The following is a 24,792-nucleotide window of genomic DNA, read 5'->3' as shown; positions in this document are numbered from 1 at the left end:
TCTCTTGCATGGCTTTGGTGTGTGCAAACCTCTAGGCACCAAATCCAAGTATGTTGTAGAATTTCTGCTTCTAAAGAAGAATCCCATGAAAGCAAAGAAGAGAAACTTCGGTAAGAAATATTGAAGTGTCAGACTTTATTTGGGCAGGCAAATATGTCACGCTTGGGTTCTGTGTCTCTGTCTATACATCTGTCTATCATTGTCATCTACCAATCCATCTGTCTGTGTATATCATCCATGTATGTACGTAGGTATATATGTATCATCAATCTATGTCCATCTATATATGTATCTATCACTGGCAAATAGAATTCAGAAGGGATAAAACCGTTGTGCGGATACCTACTATCATGTTTATTTGAAATAAAAAATAAAGGATGTAAATCTGATTGATTAGGTAAGCTTGAGAAGGAGGAGAAGGAGGAGAATGGGTCTGTGCAGTGAACATTTTCTTTAAAGAATTAGGTAAAAAATCTGCAGCTACAGTAGTTTGGTAAAGCTAGATTTAATTCTCACATTCAGTATACGATAAAGTATACATTCTTTGCAAATATTTAAAATTATAATAACAAATTTTAGATGTTTAGATAAAAGTGTTCAAGAGGGCAATAGTTTTTCAAAATTAGTTTAGAGGCTATGCAAACATTTGAAAGACTCTGGTCTAGACTATAATTCTATTAATTTATAAATGATGGGGGACATCTAATAAATTATAAATATTTTCTGCTCCTTAAATCCAGAAATGTGTGCACTTAATTTTGTTCCTCTAGTTATAGGCTTTGCAAAATTCCAAGTGGTGAAATTTTAATGCCATCTATGAATCAGAATTTTATTAATTCAGAGAAGCTAACTGCTTTAACAAAGATTCTCCAGAGAAACAGAACCAATGGAAGACATATATATGTGTGTGTGTATCAAATTCTATATGTGCACAAAATTACATATATACACACAAAATTACATATACTCATATATATGTATATACACATATGTAAAGACCTATATATATAAATATATACAGAGAGATTTATTATAAGGAATTGGCTCACATGATTATGGAAGCTGGTAAGCCCTAAATCTGCAGAGCTCATGTCCCAGGTCAAGTCTAAAGACCAGCAGGCTGTTGTAGAATGAGGAAGAGCTGTTGTCTTAGTTCAAAGACTGTCAGATGATGGATTTTGTATTAGGGCCTCTACTGACTGAATGAGGCCCATCCACACTGAGTAGGGCAATCTACTTTATTCAGTTTACAAATTTAAATGTTAATCTCTCCATAAAACACACTCTCAGAAACATCTAGAATAATATTTGACCAAATATCTGGGCACCCTGTGGCCTGGTCAAGGGCCACATAAAATTAACCATCATATTAATTGTATTATACATTGACACATTTTTAGCACTAAGTATCAGGGAAAACATTGGATAAAAGTCAGGAAACCTGAAATTTGGTTCTAGTTCTATCATTTATGTGCAATAACCTTATGTAATCACTAAAGGTGTCTGAGTTTTTTTTCTTCGTCTATAAAAAAAAGTAAAAAAAAAAAAATCTGTCTTCTCCACCCCATAGGAGTGTTCTATAGAGATTGGATATAAATCCAAAATTGGTTTGTAGATTTTATTATAAAAATAATGATAATTATCACTGATAGTTAAGACACATGCTAATGAGCTCACAATCTACATGCTAATACCATGTAGATAAGGTAGTTTTGTTGTATTCTCAGATCAAGAACTATCCCTTCTTATAAGCCACTCAACCTCTCTTCATTTTTACATGTTGTTGGAAATTAGTTTGCCTTGGTTTTTCTTGGTTTCTCTTTCTTTTTCAAGATGAGGAGTATTTACTTTGTTTGAGAATTAATTTTTCACTCAATGACTACCAGGTGATAGTTCTAAACTTCTCAGTGTAGAGACAAGAGGTTTTTCTTGGGGTGCAATTTGGGTAGTGGACGGTTCCAAAGCCTCAAATCCTCACAAAGTTCTGTCAACACGAGTACCTTTCAAATCTGGCACATTTTTTTCCATATAGTTTCCTCAACAAACTTAATTTCTTTTTTCTCTTCTGTAATAAAAATAGAGGTGGTCAATTTTCCTGTGTGATACTTGTCCTGTTTTTGATCTGCATTAGTTGTATCTTTAGCTCCACAAAATCTTTGTTCCCGCACATTCATTCATTCTCTATGGCTTTAATGAGCTCTGTGCTAATGGGGTCTCACAGCAAACACCGCCATGCTCTACTTTGAACAGTGAGGGGTAAAGGTGGAAAATAATGAGTATCTATTTTCGGTTTCACGGTCTATCAGTGTCAATAGGAAGAGAGGGGAGCAGAAAGGGAGTAATGAGGAAAGGACTCTGCCCAGCAGGTTGCAGATTTAATTAATTTACCCCAAGCTAATCTGAAAAGAGTGTAAGTGAACTCAGGAATAAAAGAACATGCTCTCATTTGTGTGTATATATTTTAATCACGAAGCTTATTTTATCACAAGTTTGTTTTAACCCCTTAGAACACTAACCTACTTCATATCAATATAAATGCTACATAAATTCAAAGCCAAAATGTCTTAAAGGTATGCAGTTATTTACTCCTGTTAATAAATTCGTTCATTCACTTAATTAAAAACTAAATGCTGAGGTCACATATAGAAAACTACAATAAAATGGAGGGATGAGACTCGTAAGTAAGCATTGTTGCAGGAATAATAACATCAGCTTTCCCCGACATGATCTGCCAATAAAACTCAAATGTGACTTTCAGTCAAATTTATTTTTAAGTAATCATTTCTGTGACACATTAAAGGAATAATATGGTCCAGTTAGGACCATGGACTAGCAGTCTGATTTAAAGCTATGTGTATTTCAAATTGACCTGAGAAATGAGGAGAAATATAAATGGTACTCTATTAATTCAAAAGAGGAGAAAAGCTAATTTAAATAATATGAGTATCACACAGAGATGTGCAATTGTATTTGCAGATTTTTGTGAGCACCAAGCTTCTGAAGTCATAACCAAAGACAATATCAAAGTGAAGCGATAAAGTAATTTACCATGATGACTTAGTGGGAGAAGCCTAGGATGTCCAAAACCTCCTTAAGGCCACTTTTCATCTGGATTTCTGACCCTAAACACTTTGCCACAGCCCGTCTTTGTGTGTAGACCTCTTTAGTAAGGCCATGCTGGCACAACAAGCGCACTGCGTAACGTAGCAACGTGCAGTAACTTAGCCCACAACCCACTGTGCAGTTGTGCAACATGCATTAACCTCGCCCACAACCCATTGTTAGTTGTATAATGGGAAGTGATGATGGTGTGAACATGACTGAACCAAATGGTGAGAAAACCTGTGATCATATTGGCTCCTCTGTCTGCTGTGTGACTTTGGGGAAGCTCCTTGACCTTTCTGAGATAATTCCCCAATCTGTGTTAGGAAGATTGTCCATATCTATTTGTAGAATTTTTAATATAAAAGACTTTAGGAGCTTCTGCAAACTGTGACTACTCACAATGTCGATTAGCCCTTAGCCAGTGTTCACCGGGCTCCCAGCTCACGAACGTGCTGCTGAATCTCAGGGTGATGCTGCAGTCATTGGGGGACCATGTGAGACTAAGCCCGAACCCAGGGCACTGGGATTTCCACTCCCTTCCACCAATATAGCCTTCCATGGGTTCAATTTACATATTAAATTCCATGTAAGATTTTGCTTAAAAAGGAAAGCTGACTAGAAAAGCTTTTCTCTGCTGACACAAATCTGTATGGAATTTTGACAATTAGCTATGAGATTATAAGTATATAAATATTTGAGAAACAAATCCAAATATCACATCATGTGTTTATTTTTCCATAAAATGTTTTCACAGCCTTTTGGAGGCCCATCTTCATGGTCATCTTTTACTGTCTTTGCCAGTGGACAGTCTGCTGATGACCTGCTGGGGACTCACAGCAAATCAACCCTCAGTGTCATTCGGGCTGGGGGCTCCACTGCCTGTCTTGGTCTGGGAGATGCCAAGGGCAGACAAGCACCTAATATCTTTAACCCAAAACAGAATCAGGCTGGGCTCAACTTCTAGGCATAAATTTTACGAAGTGTTGAAAAAAAAAAAAAAGAAAGAAAGAAAAAAGGAGAGAGTAACAGACACAGAGAGAGAACAGACTGATTAAATAGTCTTTTTTTTTTTTTTTTTTTTTTTGAGACAGAGTCTCACTCTGTTGCCCAGGCTAGAGTGAGTGCCGTGGCATTAGCCTAGCTCACAGCAACCTCAAACTCCTGAGCTCAAGCGATCCTCCTGTCTCAGCCTCCCGAGTAGCTGGGACTACAGGCATGCACCACCATGCCCGGCTAATTTTTTCTATATATATATTTTTAGCTGTCCATATAATTTCTTTCTATTTTTAGTAGAGGTGGGGTCTCGCTCTTGCTCAGGCTGGTCTCGAACTTCTGAGCTTAAACGATCCGCCCACCTCGGCCTCCCAGAGTGCTAGGATTACAGGCGTGAGCCACCGTGCCCGGCCATATTTAAGTATTTTGTATGCTTGAAAAGTCTCATAGATAGCCTGGGAGACCTTGTAATATTTTCTTTCTCTTTTCTCTCTGCCATTGCAAATATTAAAATAATAGAACAGATTTTATACATGCTTTTAAGCATCATATGGCATTTTTCAACATGCCATCAAAACACTACACAGCATGATGCTGTGTGGGCACCGAAACACACAGGAGGCCACTGACCCCCAAATTGCAAAACACAAAACAGCCATCTTGATTTAGCTGAAGAGCTAGGAATTTGGGTTGCTGTTTTAAGGTAACCATGGAAAAAAGAATGTGCCCTCTGACCAAGTATCTCACTTAGCAAGATGCCACTCCTAATGAAGCCCACTCTCAGTCCTGAGGAGCCCTAGCAATGTCTTGATCCCAAGGGGCTCCCATCAGGCCTTGGTGGGAAAAGTCAGGGTCCCTGGACGGCCACAAGTCTGTGAGCCTCAGTCACTGTACCCACACTGCAGGAATTATTCCATAACATAGAGAGGAACCCTCCCCAACTCGTTCTAGAAAGCCGGTATCACCCTGATACCAGAGCCAGGAAAGCACACAACACAAAAAGAAAACTAAAGACCAATATCCCTTATGAATATAGATGCAAAAATTCTCAATAAAATTCTAGCAAACCAAATTCAGCTGCACTTCAAAAAAATAATAATAATCCACCATGATCAAGTGGGTTTCATCCCAGAGATGCAGAAATGGTTCAATATCTCAAATCTATAAATGTGATTCACCACATAAATAGAAACAAAAACAAAGACCATATGATCCTCTTAATAGATGCAGAAAAAGCATTTGACAAAACTCAGCACTGTTTTATGATAAGAACTCTTAATAAAATAAGCATAGATGGAACATACGTAGATGTTATAAAAGCCATATACGACAAACCCACAGCCAACATGATATTGAGCAGGGGAAAAACTGAAAGCATTCCCAGTTGGAACTGGAACCAGACACGGTAGCCCACTGTCACCACTTCTGTTAAACACAATGATGGAAGTCCTAGCCAGAGCAGTCAGGCAAAGAAGGAAATCAAGGGCATCCAAATGGTGAAAGAAGCAGACAAACTGTCGCTCTTTGCTGATGATATGATCTTATATCTAGAAAACCCCAAAGATTCTGCCAAGAGATTCCTGGAATTGATAAATAAATTCAGCAAAGTCTCAGGCTACAAAATTATTGTACACAAATCAGTAATATTCATATATGCCAACAACAGTCAAGCTGAGAATCAAATCAAAGGCTCAATACCCTTCACAATAGCAACAAAGAAAATAAAATACCTAGGAATACATTTAACCAAGGAGGTGAAAGAGAGTTATGAAACACTAAGGAATGAAATCGCAGAGGTTGTAAACAAATGGAAAAACATATGCTCAAGGATCAGTAGAATCAACATTGTTAAAATGTCTATCCTACCCAAAGTGATCTACAGATTCAATGCAATCCTGATCTCAGTACAAAAGTCATTTTTCACACATCTAGAAAAAATAATTCTACAGTTCGTATGGAACCAGAAAAGACCCTGAATAGCCAAAGCAACCTTAAGCAAAAAGAAGAAATCAGGAGACATCACTTTAATAGACTTCAAGCTATACCACAAGGATATAGTAACCAAAACAGCATGATACTGGCACAAGAACAGAGACATAGACCAATGTAACAGAGAACCCAGATATAAAACCATACTCATATAGCCATCTAATCTTGAACAAAGCAGACAAAAACATACACTGGGGAAAAGAATCCCTATTCAATAAATGGTGCTGGGAAAATTGGATAGCCACATGTAGAAGACTGAAACAGTATCCACACCTCTCATCACTCACAAAAATTAATTCACAGTGGTAACAGACTTAAACCTAAGGCATGAGAATAAAAGAATTCTAGAACAGGTCAGAAAAACTCTTATAGATATCAGCCTAGGCAAACAATTTATGAAGAAGACCCCAAAGGCAATCACAGCAACAACAAAAATAAATAAATGGGACCTGATCAAATTAAAAAGCTTCTGCACAGCCAAGGAAACTATCACAAGAGCAAACAGACAACCTACAGAATGGTAGAAAATATTCACATGCTACACATCTGATAAAGGGCTAACCAGAAGCTACAAAGAACTCAAGTGAATCAACAAGAAAACATCAAACTACATCATTAAATGTGGGCAAAAGACATGAACAGAAGCTTTTCAAAAGAAGACAGATTAATGGCCAACAAGTATATGAAAAACGTTCAATGTCTCTAATCATCAGGAAAATGCAAATCAAAATCACACTAGCTGGGTGATGGACACATTTACACCTTTGAGTCAAACTGTACAAGAGCAATTCATGTAACCAAAATGTTTGTACCCCCATAATATTCTGAAATTTAAAAAAAAATTGGCATTGACAGAACATATCCAATCCCGGGAAGCCCCGCATGTGTGACCCGACTTTAGTTTTATAGTGCGCTCACTTGCTGCGCAAAGCCATCTTCCTCCCTCTGATCTTCCGGGTTTGTGATGCTGCCCCTTTTTGCTATTTGTGGATTCTGGTTTGCGGGCTGTGTAGGGACTGTGTGTGCTATGTTCCAGAGAACTCACATAAACAGTCAGCTCTCCCTTTCTCATCAGCACTTCTCAAAGGATATAATTCACGAAGCTATCACACAAATGTATAAATTCCTCTTAGTCCCACCCCACCTGCAGTCACTCAGTCAAGTACTTCTGAGCCACCTTTGAATGCGGTTGGGTGAGTTGCTCACCCTGAGCACAGGGCAGCTTCTGCAGGACCAGCTCAGGAGTGCCATGTTTTTTTAGCACCTACTGAGCTAACACGAAGCCAATAAGCAGCATTTACTTTGTGAATCATTGTCTGTTAAATTAAATATTGTTGAGTCAGCATAAATGTTTGGCATTAAAGACATAGATGGCTGGGTGGTTTGCAGGCATTCTAGTCCCTGAAAACAAATCCCTGTTTATCCTCAGAACTAGAGTTCAGCTATAGACTGTGTGGAAACAAAGCTTCTTACACATAATCTGACTTTCTTCACAGATGAGCTCCTATGGGGAGGACCCACTCTTTCACGTTTCCTCTTTCTGTCCTTTACCTTGTGGTTCCCGATCCCAGTTCCCTGGGGAAGCATTTATACTTAACACAGAACATCACTCCTTGGACTCTGCTTACAGTGCGTTTTTAATGGGTTATCTTTTTGTTATATTAGTGGATAAGACTATAGCATTTCAAATCAAAGAAACCCAGGTTTGAAGCTTAACTTTCAGACACTAAGTCTTTGACCATCAATAAATCACTTGTGTTTTCCAATATTTAGTTTCTTCAACTGTAAAATGGTGATAATACATACCTATAAGGTTGTTTGTGGCTTAATAGGAAAAATGAAATCAAGAATTTCAGCCTCATGACAGAGCCATAATTGATGCTCATACAGTAACTACCATTAATATTAAATATTCTTTTATTGATTAATTATTCATTAATTAATGTGTCTTCCTAAGGGAAGGAAGAACTTGGACAGCATACTTGGCCATTATTGTTCCTTTTGATGACAACATTGAATTTAAGTCTTTCTACCTATTTACCAATAAATTAAAAGACAACTGTGAGTCATTCTGATGTATAGTGTAGTGATATCATAGGATAATTTTCCCTTGTTAGTGGCCAAACCATAGCAGCTGGGAACAAACCTCTCAGCTCTGAGTGTGTCTGGCCATGACGCAACATGCTCACTGCAGCTTGTTAACTTCATGGGATTCATGTACACGGTGGCAAGGTTTCTCAACTTTTTAAAAAAGTATCATACCTTTAAGGAAGCGTTTTAGACTCTTTTTTCTCAAATCACTCCCTACCCCTATAGGGATACAGATATATACTGTGTGTTTATGTTATACACACACACACACACATACACACTTTATATATAAAAATAATAAATGAGTGGGTTTTTTTTCCTTCCCATCAATTTCCATCCCCTTGGGGGCAATATCACCTTGCAGAGGTACCTGCTGGACATGGTAAACCTCTCTCCACCATGGAGCAAGTTTGTTTGACAGAGTCATGCTAGAGGGAGAATTGAGTCAATGGCAAGTGCTGGGATGTCTATGAAAGGAGTCACTTAGGAGTTTAAGGGCAAGTCGTGCGTTCCCAGGGTCCCCAGAAGGGAATGATGTGAACAGGAAGCACCTTGTGTGGCCCATCTATTGTGCCTGGGAAGGATGGTTTCTTGTAATTATACAAATTTCCAAAAGTGCTTAAGGATTAAATGGAAGGTTTCTGAGCAGGATAGTGACATTAACAGCATGGTGCTTGGAGAAAGTTCGTCAATGGCAGTGAGCTGTGTGGATTTAGGTTGCACAGACCTGGAGAGTAAAGATTGCTGAAGCAGTGTTGGTAATAGTGTGTGTGAGAGAGGATAATAATCTAACAAGAGCAATAGATGAAAAAAGGGCAGAGAAATGGAGGAAAAGAGAGAATCATCAAAAGTGCATATAGTAGGGTGGAGATGGGCCAAAAGCTGACTCTGAGCTTAGTACCAGAACTGAACGCCTGAGAAAGCTGTGCACCATTTGTACACTAAGGAAAGTCAGAAAGAATAATCTGGCTTAGAAAGAAGATGATAAATGTACGCTGCTCTCTTTTGATAGATTTATTTGAGCTTAGTTACTTAATGTATTTAAATATATTTGTGTATATGTAAGCCATATTTTTCACTCAAAATAAAAATATTTAAATTATGTTTTAATCAATGAGGCTTAAAAGACCACTAGTAGATATTTTTCTAAAATAATACTTTTTATTCATGTCCATTCATGAAAATTATGTCCTATGAAAGTCAGCTATAGAGGTTAAAAAGAAAATTTCCAGAGCAAAAGATAAACATAATGGACATAGTAGACACATACAAAGCCTGAATCCAGAAACAGATCTCCATTCTCACAGAGCCTGGCAATGTGTGCTCTGGACCAATTCTCTTACTAAACTAACTAACTAAATAAATAAATAAATAAACCCTGAATAACAGGTAAGTCACAAAGCTGTTTTTGACTTCATTATACTGAGTTTCTTTGCTATAATCATAATTTTCCTCACTGCGAGTTTATCCAACTGTATTTATTCAAGTGAAAATTTGGGTTTGATTTAATGGAGGTATTAATACAGAGAGGTAAGCACCTTTGGGGATGTTGTAGCAATTCAAAGGCAGCTACTGCCAGAAGCCAAGCTGAGAAAATCAGACACATGATATATAGATTAAAATAGAAAAATAATGTAGACATCTTAGTTTAGTGAACACATCTGCTAGGAGTTCATTCATTAATTATGCAGACTTAAAATGCATTTTGGTGTCACAGATCCACATGAGTTCTTTGGGTTTGCAATTGCTAAACTAACAAAAGGATGCTGGCATGAGTATTGGTTGCATATTCAAGATGGCTTTTTGCATTGCACATTTCAGCACAAACCAGATGCTGTTGGTTTTGCTCATAGAATGTAATTCCAGTGTGTTCATTCTTGCAGGGATATTCACACAACAGATGCACAACTTAATCATAACTCAAGGGAACAAGCAAACTATGGCCCCTTTTGCATCTTGCTTAGCCCATAACATTTTCTGGGACCCAGACTTGACCAACCTCTGATATTTGTGTAGGGATTTTTATGTGCAGGATAATTAGATGTAATGAGGAGATAAAAATATCCAATGGTAGCAAATCTCTGGGGGAGATCACCATAATCTCATTAGCCAAAATGTATATTATTTTTATCTCTATTCAAATAGAAGCCTCATAAAAATTTACAAATATTTTTACTCTGTTTCCACATGTGTCAGGTCAAAGGAAAAAGAAAGGACTATTTTTTTCTCAATTAAGCTTCCACATTTAAATATTAATAATTGGGAGGAACATAGACATGCAATGGTTGCAATGGCTATTGCTAGTATAAAGAGTATCCCAATAGAGTTATATATTATAAAATGCTCACTGTTCTGTTCTGGAATTATTATTGCAATTTTTCCAGTGTAAGGCAAATTAGCTAGCTAAATTTAATTTCACTCAACTTAATTTTGTTTGGAGGGGACACCTATTTTGTACTTAAGTCAAGAATGCCTAACACAGAGTTTTGCAAAGACCAATAGAAGAGTCAAAATTGAATGAAATTATAAGCTCCATACTAGGTAAAATAAGGGCTAAAAGGAAAGCATAAAACATAATTCTTGCCTTCGAGAAGCTCATAGACTCAAAGTAGAATGCACCTCATGTTGTGCAATCATTTATGTCAACAGGAGAACACCAGGGTACAATCATGGGTGCCAGACCAGCTTGTAGCAACACCGGGATCTGGCTGACGGTGCCAGGCATGCCCGGATGTCAGGGATTGCTCTGCTCTTTGCAAGGACTCACGGACCCCTGGCACGGACTCGTTCTCCACCAGCTCCCTGGGCAGCCTTGCCTCTGCAGCTGACTCACTTGGCTGCTCAGACTGATGGGTGGGTCTCTCCTCTTATGTTCTAGCTCCCTTTTGTAGACCTTCGTTCGATTCTCCAGCCTCCCGGAAAATGGTGTCTGATTTCTATGATACATCTCTAGTCTCATAACTCATAGTGGCTCTGCTAACTAAACACTGGCTGATACTAGCACCCAAATAAGGAAGATAAATTGAAAGATGTTTAAGAAGCAAACAGAACCCTGGGTTCCTGGCTCCCCATCTGCGCAGAGAAGCTGCCCTCCTCAGTCGGCAGAATGACGAAGATTCGTGCTCTTAAAGGCAAAGCAGGAGGCCTGTGGACTGGAGAATAGCAGACACGTGTGAGAGCAGAGTAGATTTCTAGAAGCAGGAGAATGATTTTAAAATATGTGAACTGAATATTGAGGCCACTGTCCCTTTACTCTCCAGGCTCTGCAGCCGCGCAAAACGCAGCCTCTGGGAAGGAGACAGGAGGACCAACACTGAACTCCGACCAAAGGGTGACCACAGGGGCTCAGCGCTGGAAGCATAAAATAATCATAAATGATTAAAATAACCATGTCTTTTTGATGAATTGACCTCACTGTCTTTAAGGATTGACCTTCTTTATTCCCGATAGTATTTTCTTCTCTGAAATCACTTTGAAATAAATGTGGCCATTCCAGCTGTCTTCTGGTTTACATTAGCATGGTGCACTTTTTCCTCTTCTTTTTATCTTTATGGGTCATTTTATTTAAATATGTTGCAAGTAGCATATCGTTGGGTCTTCCATTTTCATCCTATTTGACTGCTTTTCCCTTTAACTTCAGTGTTTACAGACTATTTACATTTAATGTAACTATCGCTATAGTTAGGTTTATGTCTCTCATATTATATTTGCTTTCCATTTGCCCCATCAACTATTTGTTTCTTCCTCCTTGACTACCTTCTTTGCTTATGTCCACAGTCACTTTAGGGTGTGCAGTGGGATACTGTAGTAGTGTGTGTTGCAGACACAGGTGGTGAATCACCCCTTCATGTATTTAAAACACTCGCAACAGTGTATTCTATTTCTTTCCTCCTGGCCTCTAAGCCATTGTTGTTATGCACTTTAATTTTACTTAAATTGTAAACTCTATGCTATACTTTAATACATTTTGTTTAAACAGTCCATTATGTGTTAAAGAGATATAAATAACACTTAAAACAATTTATATATTTAATATTTACACACGTGGTTACCATTTCCTGTGCGCTCCGTGGCTTTAGTGGATCCATCCACCTGGTATCATTTTGCTAGAACTTTTCTTAACGTCTCTCCTAACCAGCTGGGTCAGGGCCCGAGTTGCTCTATCGGTGGCACTTGGAGGACCAGTAAGGGCTGCTCATACTCACGTCCTCAACTACTCTGCAAGTTTAATAACTAAGCTGGGGAGTCAGAGACGAGTTGTCACATCAGGACTGTTTGTACCTCCCTTCTCTGTCGTGAGTGGGGATTTGGGACCGGTTCCCTTTGATGCTGTATGTGTTTTACCCATGGCCAAATCAGAGGAAAATGCTTTCCTGAAATATTTAAACTTTACAAACATTGATTTCTAAATAAATAATATGTGGAACTTTCTCTTTAAATTATTCCTTATATGTTAGTAGTGACTTGGAAAAGAACAAAGGAAGGATGCTAGGTGTAGCTATTTTATAAACTTTAACAGTACAGAAAATTAGACTCTTTTGTTTCATTTGGATCCATATTCTGTGAAAACCCTCTGCCTAGAAAGAGCTCCCCGATTCAGTCCGCCCCTTCTGTCTTCGACACCTTGCTCCCTCTCTGTCGCTGATCTTGCCTTGGGCTCTGAGGTGCTTCCTGGACTTATTAGATCCCAGCTCCCCCCTGCACATCCTAATGTCTCTCTTTGTCCGTCATGCTCTCGCTGATCGCTGCAGGAAATGGTGTGCGTGCTGCCTCTGCTCTACGTTATATTCAGTTTGTCTTCTATTTATTTGCTGTTGAACAACTCAGTAACTGTGCAGTTAGATGTACACCTTGCAACTCAATAGGCTATAAATGACTGAGTCCCCTGCCCTGGGGAGGAGGAGGAGGAGGAGGAGGGGGAGGTAAGCAGCTAGCACTGCGGGAGGGTTCTGCAAGGAGGGGGGTCTGGCAAAGGTGCGTCTTTCCCCTGAAGTTTGTGGGGAGAATCCAAAGCAGGGTTAAATGGAGACTGGAGCAGCAGGTGGGCAGCTGAGCTCAGTAAGGTGCAGAAGAAGGGGAGGGATCACCAACAAAAGGGGCGAGGTGGCAGATGGAAGCTGAAGTGCAGAATGAGCAATGGCAGGGGTAGGTCAGTGAGAAGCAAGACCTGGGTGATGAGGAACTTGAAGGTTGAGCCCTCAGAGGGTGTCACACCTGCTATATAGCTTTAAAAAAAATTCTGTGGGTGTGGGTGTTAATTACTGTATTCTTGTCCTGTGATTGCCATAATAAATTACCACAAATGTGGTGATTTAAGTCAATATAAATGTGCTTTTGCACAGGTCTGGGGGCCAGAAGTTTGCAATCAAGGTGTTGGCAGGTCAGTTCTTTCTGGACCTTCCAAGGGAGAACCTGCTCTGTGCCCCTTGCAGTCCTTGGCATTCATGGGCTTGGAGAAGCATCACTCCAACCTCTGCCTCCATCTTCGTACAGTCTTATTCTCTGGAGTTAGGCCTACCCTAAATCTGGGATGATTTTTATCTTGAGATCCTTAATTCCATCTGCAAAATCCTCTTTCCAAACTCACCTTCACAAATTCCAGAGGTGAGAACTGGGACATATATTTTTGGGGGGGAACCAACATTCAACCCAATGCAATTATGCAATTAGAGACACTGTTCTAAACACTCCATGCATATGAACTCATTTAATTCTCATATCAATACTAGGTCTTTGAAGTATGTGTCAGTATCTTGACCATTTTATAAACAAGGAATCTGAGGGGAAGGAAGAATAAGTAATCCTCCCAAATTCCCACAGCTGTCAGTGCTAGAGCTGCACTTGAACCTAGGTAGACAAATCCCATAGTTCACATGCTTAGTCACCGTTCTTTTGAAAACACTAGATACTTCTGAGCTTCCAATTTCTTCTTCTGTAAAACAGAGACAGTAACAGTACAAATCTAACAAAGTCACTGTGCCATAATGCATGTGAAGACCTTGGCTTGCGGAAAGATGCTACAGTTTTAATTACTGATGCTAATATGAGAGCGAAGAGCCTCGGATCAAGAAGCAGCTGTGGCAGGTCATGCAAAATTCCAGAAATATTTGACTTTCATGGGCTCACAGGTGTGGAGTAGAGGAGAGCTGGCTGCAATGACAGAGCCAGACAACAGGGACCACTAGAATGGAAGCTTCCTGAAGACAACAAAGACACTTTCCACACTTGTCACCAGCACCCAGTGTGATGCCCACCACAACGTCTGTCCTCAACAGTGTGTGCAGAGTGAATGAATGAGTGATGATATACTTTTCGGAAGTGGGCACTGTGACAGTCATTTCTTCTGTGCCCCTCTTCCTTGCCAGTTCCCCCCCTCCAAGGCTAAGAACAGCACTAGCCGCAGAGAGGAATTCACTTATGCAGGTCCTTGACTTCTCTCTCATGCATTCTTCTGTGGCCCATAGATCTCAGGTGACTAGATATAACGCACTTCTCTATAGCTCATTGTTCTCATCAGCCCTGCCCCTTCAAGGTCAAGGTCAGCAGAATTCAGCAAGAGTTATTTATGCATACGTTTGCTTTGGGGGGGGCAGAAGCATGGCAATCCCATCATCTCCTAGCCCTAGATGGAAAATCTTGCATTAGAATGAAGATTCTGGGGCAAGAACAGTGGGAAGAGACCTTCTGGTGAGGCATGTGGATGTGGTGGAAGGCATGTGGGCATTGTGGTGGGCAGAGTGTGGCTTGGTAAACACAGTTCATACGGTGCTGCATGTATGCTAGGCACTGTGCTAGGCTGCAGAAACAATAGGAACGATGATGAAAAATTTATATATGTGTATGTATATATGTATGTATGCACACACACACAGGTACAGATATAGGTAGATGACAGATAGACATAAATAGGTGGATAGATTTAATTCTCACTATGCCACTTAGTATCTGTGGAAACTTGTGTGAGCTCTAACAACACTCTAAGCCTCTATTTCTGGATAAAATTAAGTTAAATATTTATAAGGTTTCTGTGAGAAACTAAATAATAATCCATGCATAATCTCTGTGTATATTGACTGTATATATGTGAGTAAATATATATAGACAGAGAGAAAAAGACAGAGAGAGAGAGGCAGAGAGACAGAGACAGAAGAGGCTGAGACAGAGAAGGACAGAGGAGATAGAAACAGTGACAGGGGCACGCAAATAAGCTGGGACATGACAGATGACAGATTTGCCTTCCCCTCCTTCTTAGCTCCTGAAATGCAATGCAGTGATAGCTACTGTTTATCTTTTTTGTCATGTAAGTCCCAGATTTCTCTATAGCAAACTCTCAACCTGTGGCATCATTTTTGGACCAGGATCTGGCCATCTGCCTTCCTACATGCCCCTGAATGACATCTGAGCTCTCCAATAGCCTTCATTGCTCCTGATCCTTCACCCCTGCAGGGAAGCATCTGGTACCACACTCAATGGCCAAAGCCCACTGGGCTGACCCAGGAGCACAGTTCGTGCCAGCTCTTCCAGACCTCTGTGGCCTGGCTTGGGAGCTGTCATAGATGCTAATGATGCTCAGCTGCAGCCGTGGCGCCATTAAAGACTGAGCCCTAGAGATGAAAATTCCTGGATGCCGTAGCAGTCTCTACCTCAGACACAAACTCTGGGCTGTGATATGACTCTTCATGCCGCTTTCACAAGCTTAATGATGCTGTTGCATCTCCCACCTGAAGACATCGCTAATTATGCCACTGAGATGCATGGCCATATTTCAGGTAAGTGAGTTCATTTGCTAGTTTGTAAAGAAACACAATTAGTAAAATAAGTCGCGCATGTAATAATTTTTTGCAGGTCAACTTCGAAATGATGACTGTTTTGACTGATCTGCTCTGAATAAAATAAGGAAACCAGTTCATGCTGAACTACCCATACGTGGAGGCGATGAACATATGTTTCTAATTTGGGGCTGATAGAAAAGTGAAAATAAACAAATTTAGCAAATCTTAGTTCTTGACAACCACTCACAGGATGGTTCAGCTAAGAAATGAGCATATGGTTCAGGGAATAAAGAAACTGTCTGACTCGGTGTAAAAGTGATGCTTCTGGGTTCGGAGTTTCATGACTGCAGTGAGCTCACTCCTGTGACCAGGGTCCAGGCTCGAACTTTTCCTGCGGATTTTCCCATCAGTAGACGGATGCTGCTTACCCAGGGAGTAGAGCGCTAGGAGGATAGAATGGGCTTCCTCATTATTTTACATCACACGTCAAGTTGATGAGTTTCACAAGGAAAACATTAGGTCTCTTCAGAGCTGCTCCATCTGGATATGCTCAGGTAGCTTGATTTGCTTCAGTAGGTGGAGTGTGGTGGGAGAGAGGTGTTGATTTCCATCTGCCTGTAAGGAAGCATTGGCTCCAAGAAGAGGAGGGGGTTGTTCATGATACTTGGCATCTTTTTCAGCCATGCCTGGGTTAGCTCCAGCTGCTCTTACAAAGTTCCACAGACTAGATGGCTAAAAAACAAACGTTTATTTCTCACCATTCCAGAGGCTGGAAGCCTGGGATCAGATTGGCAGCGTGCTCAGGCTCTAGTGAGGGCCCTCCACCAATTTGCTGGTCCTGCCTTCTCCTTGCGTCCTCACAGAGCAGAAAGAGACTGCCCTGGCTCTCTGCCCTCTCCTTATAAGGGCACTGATCCCACTCAGGAGGGCTCCACCCTCATGACCTAATAATTACCTCCCAACATCCAAATACTGTCACCCCAAACACCATCACATTGGGGATTAGATTTCAACATACAAATCTGGGGGAGAAACAAACCTTCAGACTGTAACCAGCTTGTATGTCCATAAGCACATTTTCTCACATAAGATACAGCGCAAAGTTTGACTTTCTGGAGTTTAGCGATGTGGAATTTCTATTATCTTTAATCCCACTCATGGGTAGGACAGGCAATAATTTCAGTTTGCCAATGGGCCGTCAGCCGGGTACCTGAGGAGATCCTTTTTCTCAGGAATTCCAGGTGAGCTTTGTGAATCTTATATGTCTTTTGAGTCCTCTTGCCTTATTTCCCCTTCACCTTAAGTTTTCTGAGCTCTTCTATTTGCTGCAGCTGAATTGTTGATCGCGATTCACTGAGTAAAGTCCCCGTAACTCCTGTTACTGAGAATGACCTTCCAACCCATCAGCCAGGTCCTGCAGTTCATCCGAGTTTAAAGCTGGCCAGACATGCTTCCTTGGGGAAATTCTAACACAATCTTGGAGGCCAACTTCCTGGGGAACTCAGTAGGAAGGAAAACTTGGCATTCAGAGGGACTTAGACACTCAGTTGTGGTTTTCAATCATCCCGACCTTTACAAAGCCTCTCACCTCTTGCAGTTTGTCACATGGCTCAGGATGCTCTTGCACAAGTGGGGACGGGGCCTGCAACAGCTCTGTAAACTGTGTTCTGAAGCTTCCTGAGTGAGTGGGCTTTTCTTTTTCCTTTTTTTTTTTTTTCTTTATTTCCACTTATTATGGGGGATACAAAAGTTCAGGTTACATACGTTGCCCATGTACCACCTGTCCTCCCAAGTCAAAGCTCCAGGTGTGACGGTTCCCTAGACAGTGCGCATTGCACTCATCATGTAGGTATATACCCATCCCCTCCTCGCATCCCCCCCTCCCCGAGTCAGCACCTTCAAGCGTGACCATTCCCCAGATGGTGTGCAACGCACTCATCATGTAGGCATACACCCATCCCCTCCCCCCACCCCCCACCTCAGTCTGATATCCGATTGGTATCATTCCCAGATGTGAATTTAGGTGATGATCAGGGAAACCAATTTTCTGATGAGTACATGTGATACGACATCTCTATGGCTCTCCTGGAGAGAGTTGGAACCCATTATATTAAGTGAGGTATCCCAAGAATGGAGTGGGCTTTTCTTACCCGCCTCCTCTAAATGAGCTGCTGCTGGAAAGAGACTGTATAGTCTAAAAATAAGACTTGGAGGGTAACTGGCAGCCTTTTGAGTTTTCCTCATTATCCACTGAAACCAGCCATTGTGTAATTGAGGTACAATGGTTGTCTTCAGCCCTCACAGAAACATTCACGCCTCCTGGGGTGGCAACCACACAGCTGTTTGAGCTTCCTCGTGCTGTAAAATCAAGTTTTTGCTTCTAAGAACTACTTGACATCCTAAATATAAAAGCTAACTTGCACACCCTCATCTTTTGTGTCAAATGTATTATTTTGCCACGTGCAATATCTAAAGTATAAACAAGACCATTAACACCTACTTTTGCATGACTTTGTTTCAAAGACAGGCAAGATTCTGAAAAATTATCTCTAATGAAAATAAAAATATAGGGACCTGGGCAATATTAAAGCTAAACAAATCTATGTGCTAAATTTCTATGAGAATAAAAGGCTTTTCTACTTGGATTTGTGTCATGATTTTATTTTGTAAGCTATTTAATGATACATAACAGAATACATTAAGCCATCTATTTGATTATAGGAGCACAGGTTTCTAAGCTGTATTATTAAATTATGTTTATTTCAGAATTTTTCATTTGTCAATTTTTAATGAAGTCCATGATAGTCTCTGAGACTTGAGAAGCAGAAATGAACTTTTATTTTATTTTATTTTATTTAATAAGTCTGAGTTTGCAGTTGTAGAATTGATTGTAGTGGTTCATCCTAGGCAGCCTGTGAGAGGTTGAGAAAAGTGATTGCATGCCAATAATAAAGGTTAATCAATTCATTCGATCAAAACCATATGTCTGGCTGCTCTGCCTTAGACAGAGTGCTCAGTGCAGGGGGCAAAAATGTGAAGGGCACAGTCATTGCCCCAGGAGGTCTTCTTCATTTCATCTCATAGCAAAGAAGGACCTTAAAAGAAAGTTAATTAGGGATTATAGTGCAATGATAGCTCAGTGTATATAAAACACACATGGATCCGAGCAACTGACTCCACCTCAGGGGCCAAGAGAGGCAGAGAAAATTGAGGTGTTAGAAAGTACTAACTATTTCATCAGGTAGAAATAGGCTAAAATTTTAAAACTTTATTTGTGAGGCATTGCAATACCTTCTGATAGATTTTAATCAAATAGGCAACCATATGAATACTAATATTTCTGTTGTCAAATGATTACTGTGGGATTTATTTCGACTTTCAGATTGGGAAAGAATTTATTGTGGTTTTCTACAATAGTATCGTATTTCTGCCAATTGTGTTCATATCTTTAATGCATCTGGAAGCATTTTTCTTTGAGATTTAGCTGATTAATGATCTAATTTTATTTTCTTTGCAGGGTAACTCAAAGTTTCCATTATCACGGTTTGTCCACAACATGGGTCTATTTCTCTATTCCTTCATGGCAGGGTTTCTCACCCTCAGAATAACAGACATTTAGTAGTGGATAATCCGTTGTCACTGAAAGTTGTCCTGTGTTTTAGAATATTTAGCAGCACCCGTAACCTCTGTCAAGACTAGTAGCACATCCCTCAGTTATGACATCAAAAATGTCTCCAAACTGCCAAATGTCCCAAGAAGGACAAAATTACTTCTGGTTGAGAACCATGGCTTTAAGAGTACCACTCTGTCTTCATTACGGTGGCTTGGAACATTCTGTTCCACAAGGTTGGATGAATGCCCCTGGTCGTCTTTTACAGAATTGTCTCAGAAATGTAAGGACCTTCTTATATTCATATATATATTTTAGAAAGCCTAAGGCTCCTCAAATACCACTGTGTTAACAATGGATTTTTTTTAATTAATTTAGAGAATATCTGATTTTTGACAAAGCAGACAAAAAACATACACTGGGGAAAAGAATTCCTATTCAATAAATGGTGCTGGGAAAACTAGATAGCCACAGGTAGTAGACTGAAACAGGATTCCCCAACTCTTACCCGTCACAAAAATCAATTCACGATGGATAACAGACTTAAATCTAATGCATGAAACCATAAGAATTCTAGAAGAAAATGTTGGAAAAGCTCTCGTAGATATCAGCCTAGGCAAAGAATTTATGAAGAAGACCCCAAAGCAATCACAGCTTCAACAAAAATAAATAAATGGGACCTGATCAAATTAAAAAGTTTCTGCACAGCCAGAGAAACTATCACTAGGGTGAATAGAGAATATGGACATATTTAAAATGTTATATTCCTCTATTTAGTCACTCGTTTGTATAATTTAATTGACTTTCACAATTGATTCATGAATAGTTCTGTTCCTAAATTAATCCTAGGTAGGTTACAGACTAATGCTAATGCAAATATTATCTTAGTTTCTATTACATTTCCCATCATTATTGTTAAAATATTGAAGGGTTTTTCCTGCCTTTATTGAAATATAATTGGTAAATAAAATTGTATATATTTAAGATATACAATTTGACATATTAAATGTCAAACTTTTAAAAGAAATGTTTGATATCTTAATAACAAAAAAAATTAAATCAATATGCCAAAGATTTACCTGCACTGTCCTGTTCATCTCAGCATTATTCACAACAGCTAAGATATGGAAGCAACCTAACTGTCCATCAACAGATGAACGGATAAGGAAAATGAGTATATACACACAATGAAATACTAAACAGTCTTAAAAAAAGGAAGGAAATTCTGTTATTTGCGACAACATGGATGAACCTAGAGGACCTTATACTAAGTGAAATAAGCCAGGCACAAAAAGACAAATAAAAATACTGTGTAATCTCACTTACATGTGGACTGGAAAATAGTCAATCTCATAGAAACAGAGAGCAGAAATATAGTTACCAGAGGCTGTAGGAGGAGCAAGAATGGGGAGAGGGAAGATGTTGGTCAAAGGGTACAAAGTTTCAATTACATTGGAGGAATAAGTTTTAGTGATCTATTGTACCGCTTGATGACCACAGCTAACAATAATGTATTGTACATTGCAAAATTGCTAAAAAGAAATAGATTTGAAATGTTTTCACTACAAAGAAATACATTAGTGACGTGATGGATATGTTAATTAGCTTATTATGTTAATTTAATCTTTCTACAATGTACACATATATCAAAACATCACATGTACCATGGATACACAAAATTATTTGTCAATTTTAAAATAAACAATTTAAAAAAATAATTATGTAGAAATTAAACTATGGAGAAAGTAATAGAATCAATCTTCATTAAAGGCTGGCATTTAGCGCCAAAGCTATCAGCACCCAATCTAGTGGATTTTTAATCCACTTTTAATCCACTTTTTAAGGCTGATGGTCTTCCTGGCATCAACCCAAAACCAAATATTGCTGCTTCCCTCAACAAGTGTTAGTAAGTCCACATTTCACAAATTGGTTTAAATTTTGTTGAAGCTATTTATATTTCAGACTTATGCAGAAAAGCAAAATAAATTTAATTAATTTCCTTTCAGCTATAAAAATGATTGCTTTGATTTTCTTTCTGTAATTCACTCTGAAAAACAATCATGGAACTAGAGACTTAAGGAATTTGAGAGTTGTTTCTACTTTCTTTTCATTGAAAACAAACTTTCCCTAAACTTTCTATTTTAAAGCATTTATTACAAGAACAATGTTGGAGAACTCATATGCAAGACTTATTCTAAAGTTACCATAATTAAGACAGACTACTATGAGATCCTAGACACACCAGTAGAATACAAGAGAGGTGAGAACTAAGTCCATGTACATATAGCCAACTGATTTTTGAAAAAAAATGTGTAAAGCCAAATTAATTGAAAAAGAATAGTCTTCAACAAATGGTGTTCATATGCAAAAAATTGGATGTTCTTATCAAACAAAATGAATCTAGACAAAGACCTTGCACCTTTCAGAAAAGTTAGCTTGAAATAGGACATAGATATAAAGTAAAATGCAAAACTACAATTTCTAGAAGAAAACATAAGAGAAAAATCTGCATGATCTCAAATTTCTTGAGTATTAAATACAACACCAAAGCAAAAACCATGAAAAATAAAAAAAAAAATATGTTGAATTTTATTCAAATTAAAAATGTCTGCTCTTTTTAAAGGTGAAATAAACACCTGTAAGAGAATAGAAAGACAAGCCATGGACTAGAATAAAATACCACAAAGCATATACCTGAAAAATTAATGGTATTCAAAACATATAAAGGATTTTTACAATTCAACAATAAGAAAACAACCCAATTAAAAGTGGGCAAAGATCTGAACAGATACCTCACTAAAGAAGATATGGAGATGGAAAATAAGCTTATTAAAAGATGCTCTATATAATTTCTCATCAGTGAAATGAAAATTAAAACAATGATATACAACTACTCCAACTTAATAGAATGGCTAAAATAAAAGACTGCTGACAAGAATGTAGTTTGTGTAAATGCAAAATGACCCAGCCACTTTGGAAGAAAGTTCAGCAGTTCCTGACAAAGTCAAACATAGTCTTACAGTACAATCTAAAAATTGGGCTGATTTAAAATTTAGATCCATACAACATCAGCACAGGAATGTTTATTGCAGTGTTACTCAAAATCACCCAAACCTGGAAACAAGATCCTTCGGTAGGTCAATGAATAAACTAACACTGGTGGATCCACATGATGGAATACTATTCATCAATAAATCGGAATGAGCTATCAAACCACGTAAAAAATGATTATATCTTAAAGGAATATTGCTGACTAAAATAAGCCAATCTGAAAGGCTATTTACTGTATGATTTCATTTATATCATGTCCGGGGAAAGACATAATGGCAAGCAGATGAGTGATTGTCAAAAGTGCGAGGTAAGGGGAAGTTGAATATGTGAAGCACAGGGGAATTTTTAGGGCAAGGAAGCTATTCTGTATGGTATTTTAATGCTGGACAAGTGGGAATATGCATTTGTCAAAATCTGTAGAACTTTACACAAAAAAGCGAACCTTAAGTATTCAAATTTTAAGAAATCATTTAGGTGGTCAGGGGATCCGAGGATGGATTGCAGAATATGACCAAAGAATCTAACAGTACCACAAATGTGTGAAACAACCTCACTTAAGAGACTGAAGATAAAAGCTGCTGACCTAGATAACTTTGACAATGAGTGAACTCTGTAAGATTAAAGATAAAAGGCACTACACATAAGCACCATCCTCTAATTGATAACATTTTCCACAGAGATACACATTAACCTTCTATATCAGTGTAAGATATTCTAAATTAAAACAATTTTAAGACAAGCATTATTCCATTTAAGACATAAATGAAACACAAAATTTTGAGTACCTTCATTACACAACAATCTAATACAATTTAAGTTTTTATTTTTATTTAGCAAATCATAACTGTATATATTCATGGGGTACAATGTAATGTTTCAATACACATATATGTCGTGAACTGGGTAAATCAGGCTAATTAACTTATCTATCACCTCAAATTTCTTTGTGATAATATTTAAAATCCACTCTTTTGGCAATTTTGAAACAGACAATGCATTATTACTAACTATAGTCAACTTACTGTGCATTAGATCAGCAGAATGTATTCTTCCTACCTAACAAAGTTTGTACCCTTTGACTAACATCTCCGCTTTCCCCATTCCCCGACCCCTGGCCCCGGTAGCCACCATTCTACACTCTACTTTTATGAGTTCCACTATTTTAGGTTCCACTTATAAGTGAGATCATGCTGCAGTATTTGTCTTTCTGTGCTTGGCTTGTTCCATGCAGCTTTAGCTGCTAGTTCTCCCATCCTCATTGAACTCCTTCGACTGATTCTGTGCTCACCCTCCACACTGAGTTGGGGATCAATTCTTGGTCTTTGCTCCAGCCACTATCATACCTCAATCCAGCTCCCCAAAAACATGCTGCCCACTCTTCTTACCAGTTTGAATCAACTGTATGGCTAAATGACTCTCATTCTCCCCAAAGCCTTTTTCTGATTGCTCCAGCCCCAACTATCACCCCTTTTCTTAATGTCTAGATCTGCTCTCTCCAATACAACATCCACTATCCACATGTGGCTTGGTCTAAATTGAAATGTGCTGTAAGTGTAGAAAATACACTGGATTGAGAAGATTCCATTAGAAAAAAAAAATCTCATTTGTAATTTTAAAATTATTATATGCTGAAATGATCGTATTTTCGATATATAAGACTGAGGAAATTATAATATTAAAATTAATTCTACCTGTTTCTTTTTACTTCTTCCAAAAAATTTTTTCTTGCTCTAGAAAGTTTTAATTTTATATGTATATGTAGCTGGTATTATATCTTTATTGTACATTCTAGAACATACATTCTACCCAGTGCAAAATAGCTTATATAATATCTTTTTCAGGGGTTGTTATGCTTCCTAGTCGCACCATCTTTGTCTTCGGTGTTGGAATCGATAGATCACTTCTGAAAGGGGGAAGCCAGGCTCTGTGGTGCCTGAGAATCATCCGCTCTCTCAGCACACAGCTGAGAGACTGTCCCTGCTTTCCAAAGACCTTCCCTAAGGAACTTGCAACCTAAAGATTCTGAGCTGAAAGTTTTCCATAGTCTGAGAATCTGTGAAAAACTCTCATCAAATGTAGGAGATAAAATAATATCAAAAGATACCAAATAAAGCATCCAAACATCTTCAGTCATTTTGTTATTTCAGGGAACAATTTTTAGGTTCCAATTCAAACATTTAC

This window comes from Eulemur rufifrons, chromosome 17 (genome assembly GCF_041146395.1).
Source record: "Eulemur rufifrons isolate Redbay chromosome 17, OSU_ERuf_1, whole genome shotgun sequence".
Lineage (NCBI taxonomy): Eukaryota > Metazoa > Chordata > Mammalia > Primates > Lemuridae > Eulemur > Eulemur rufifrons.
This window is presented reverse-complemented; position numbering follows the sequence as displayed.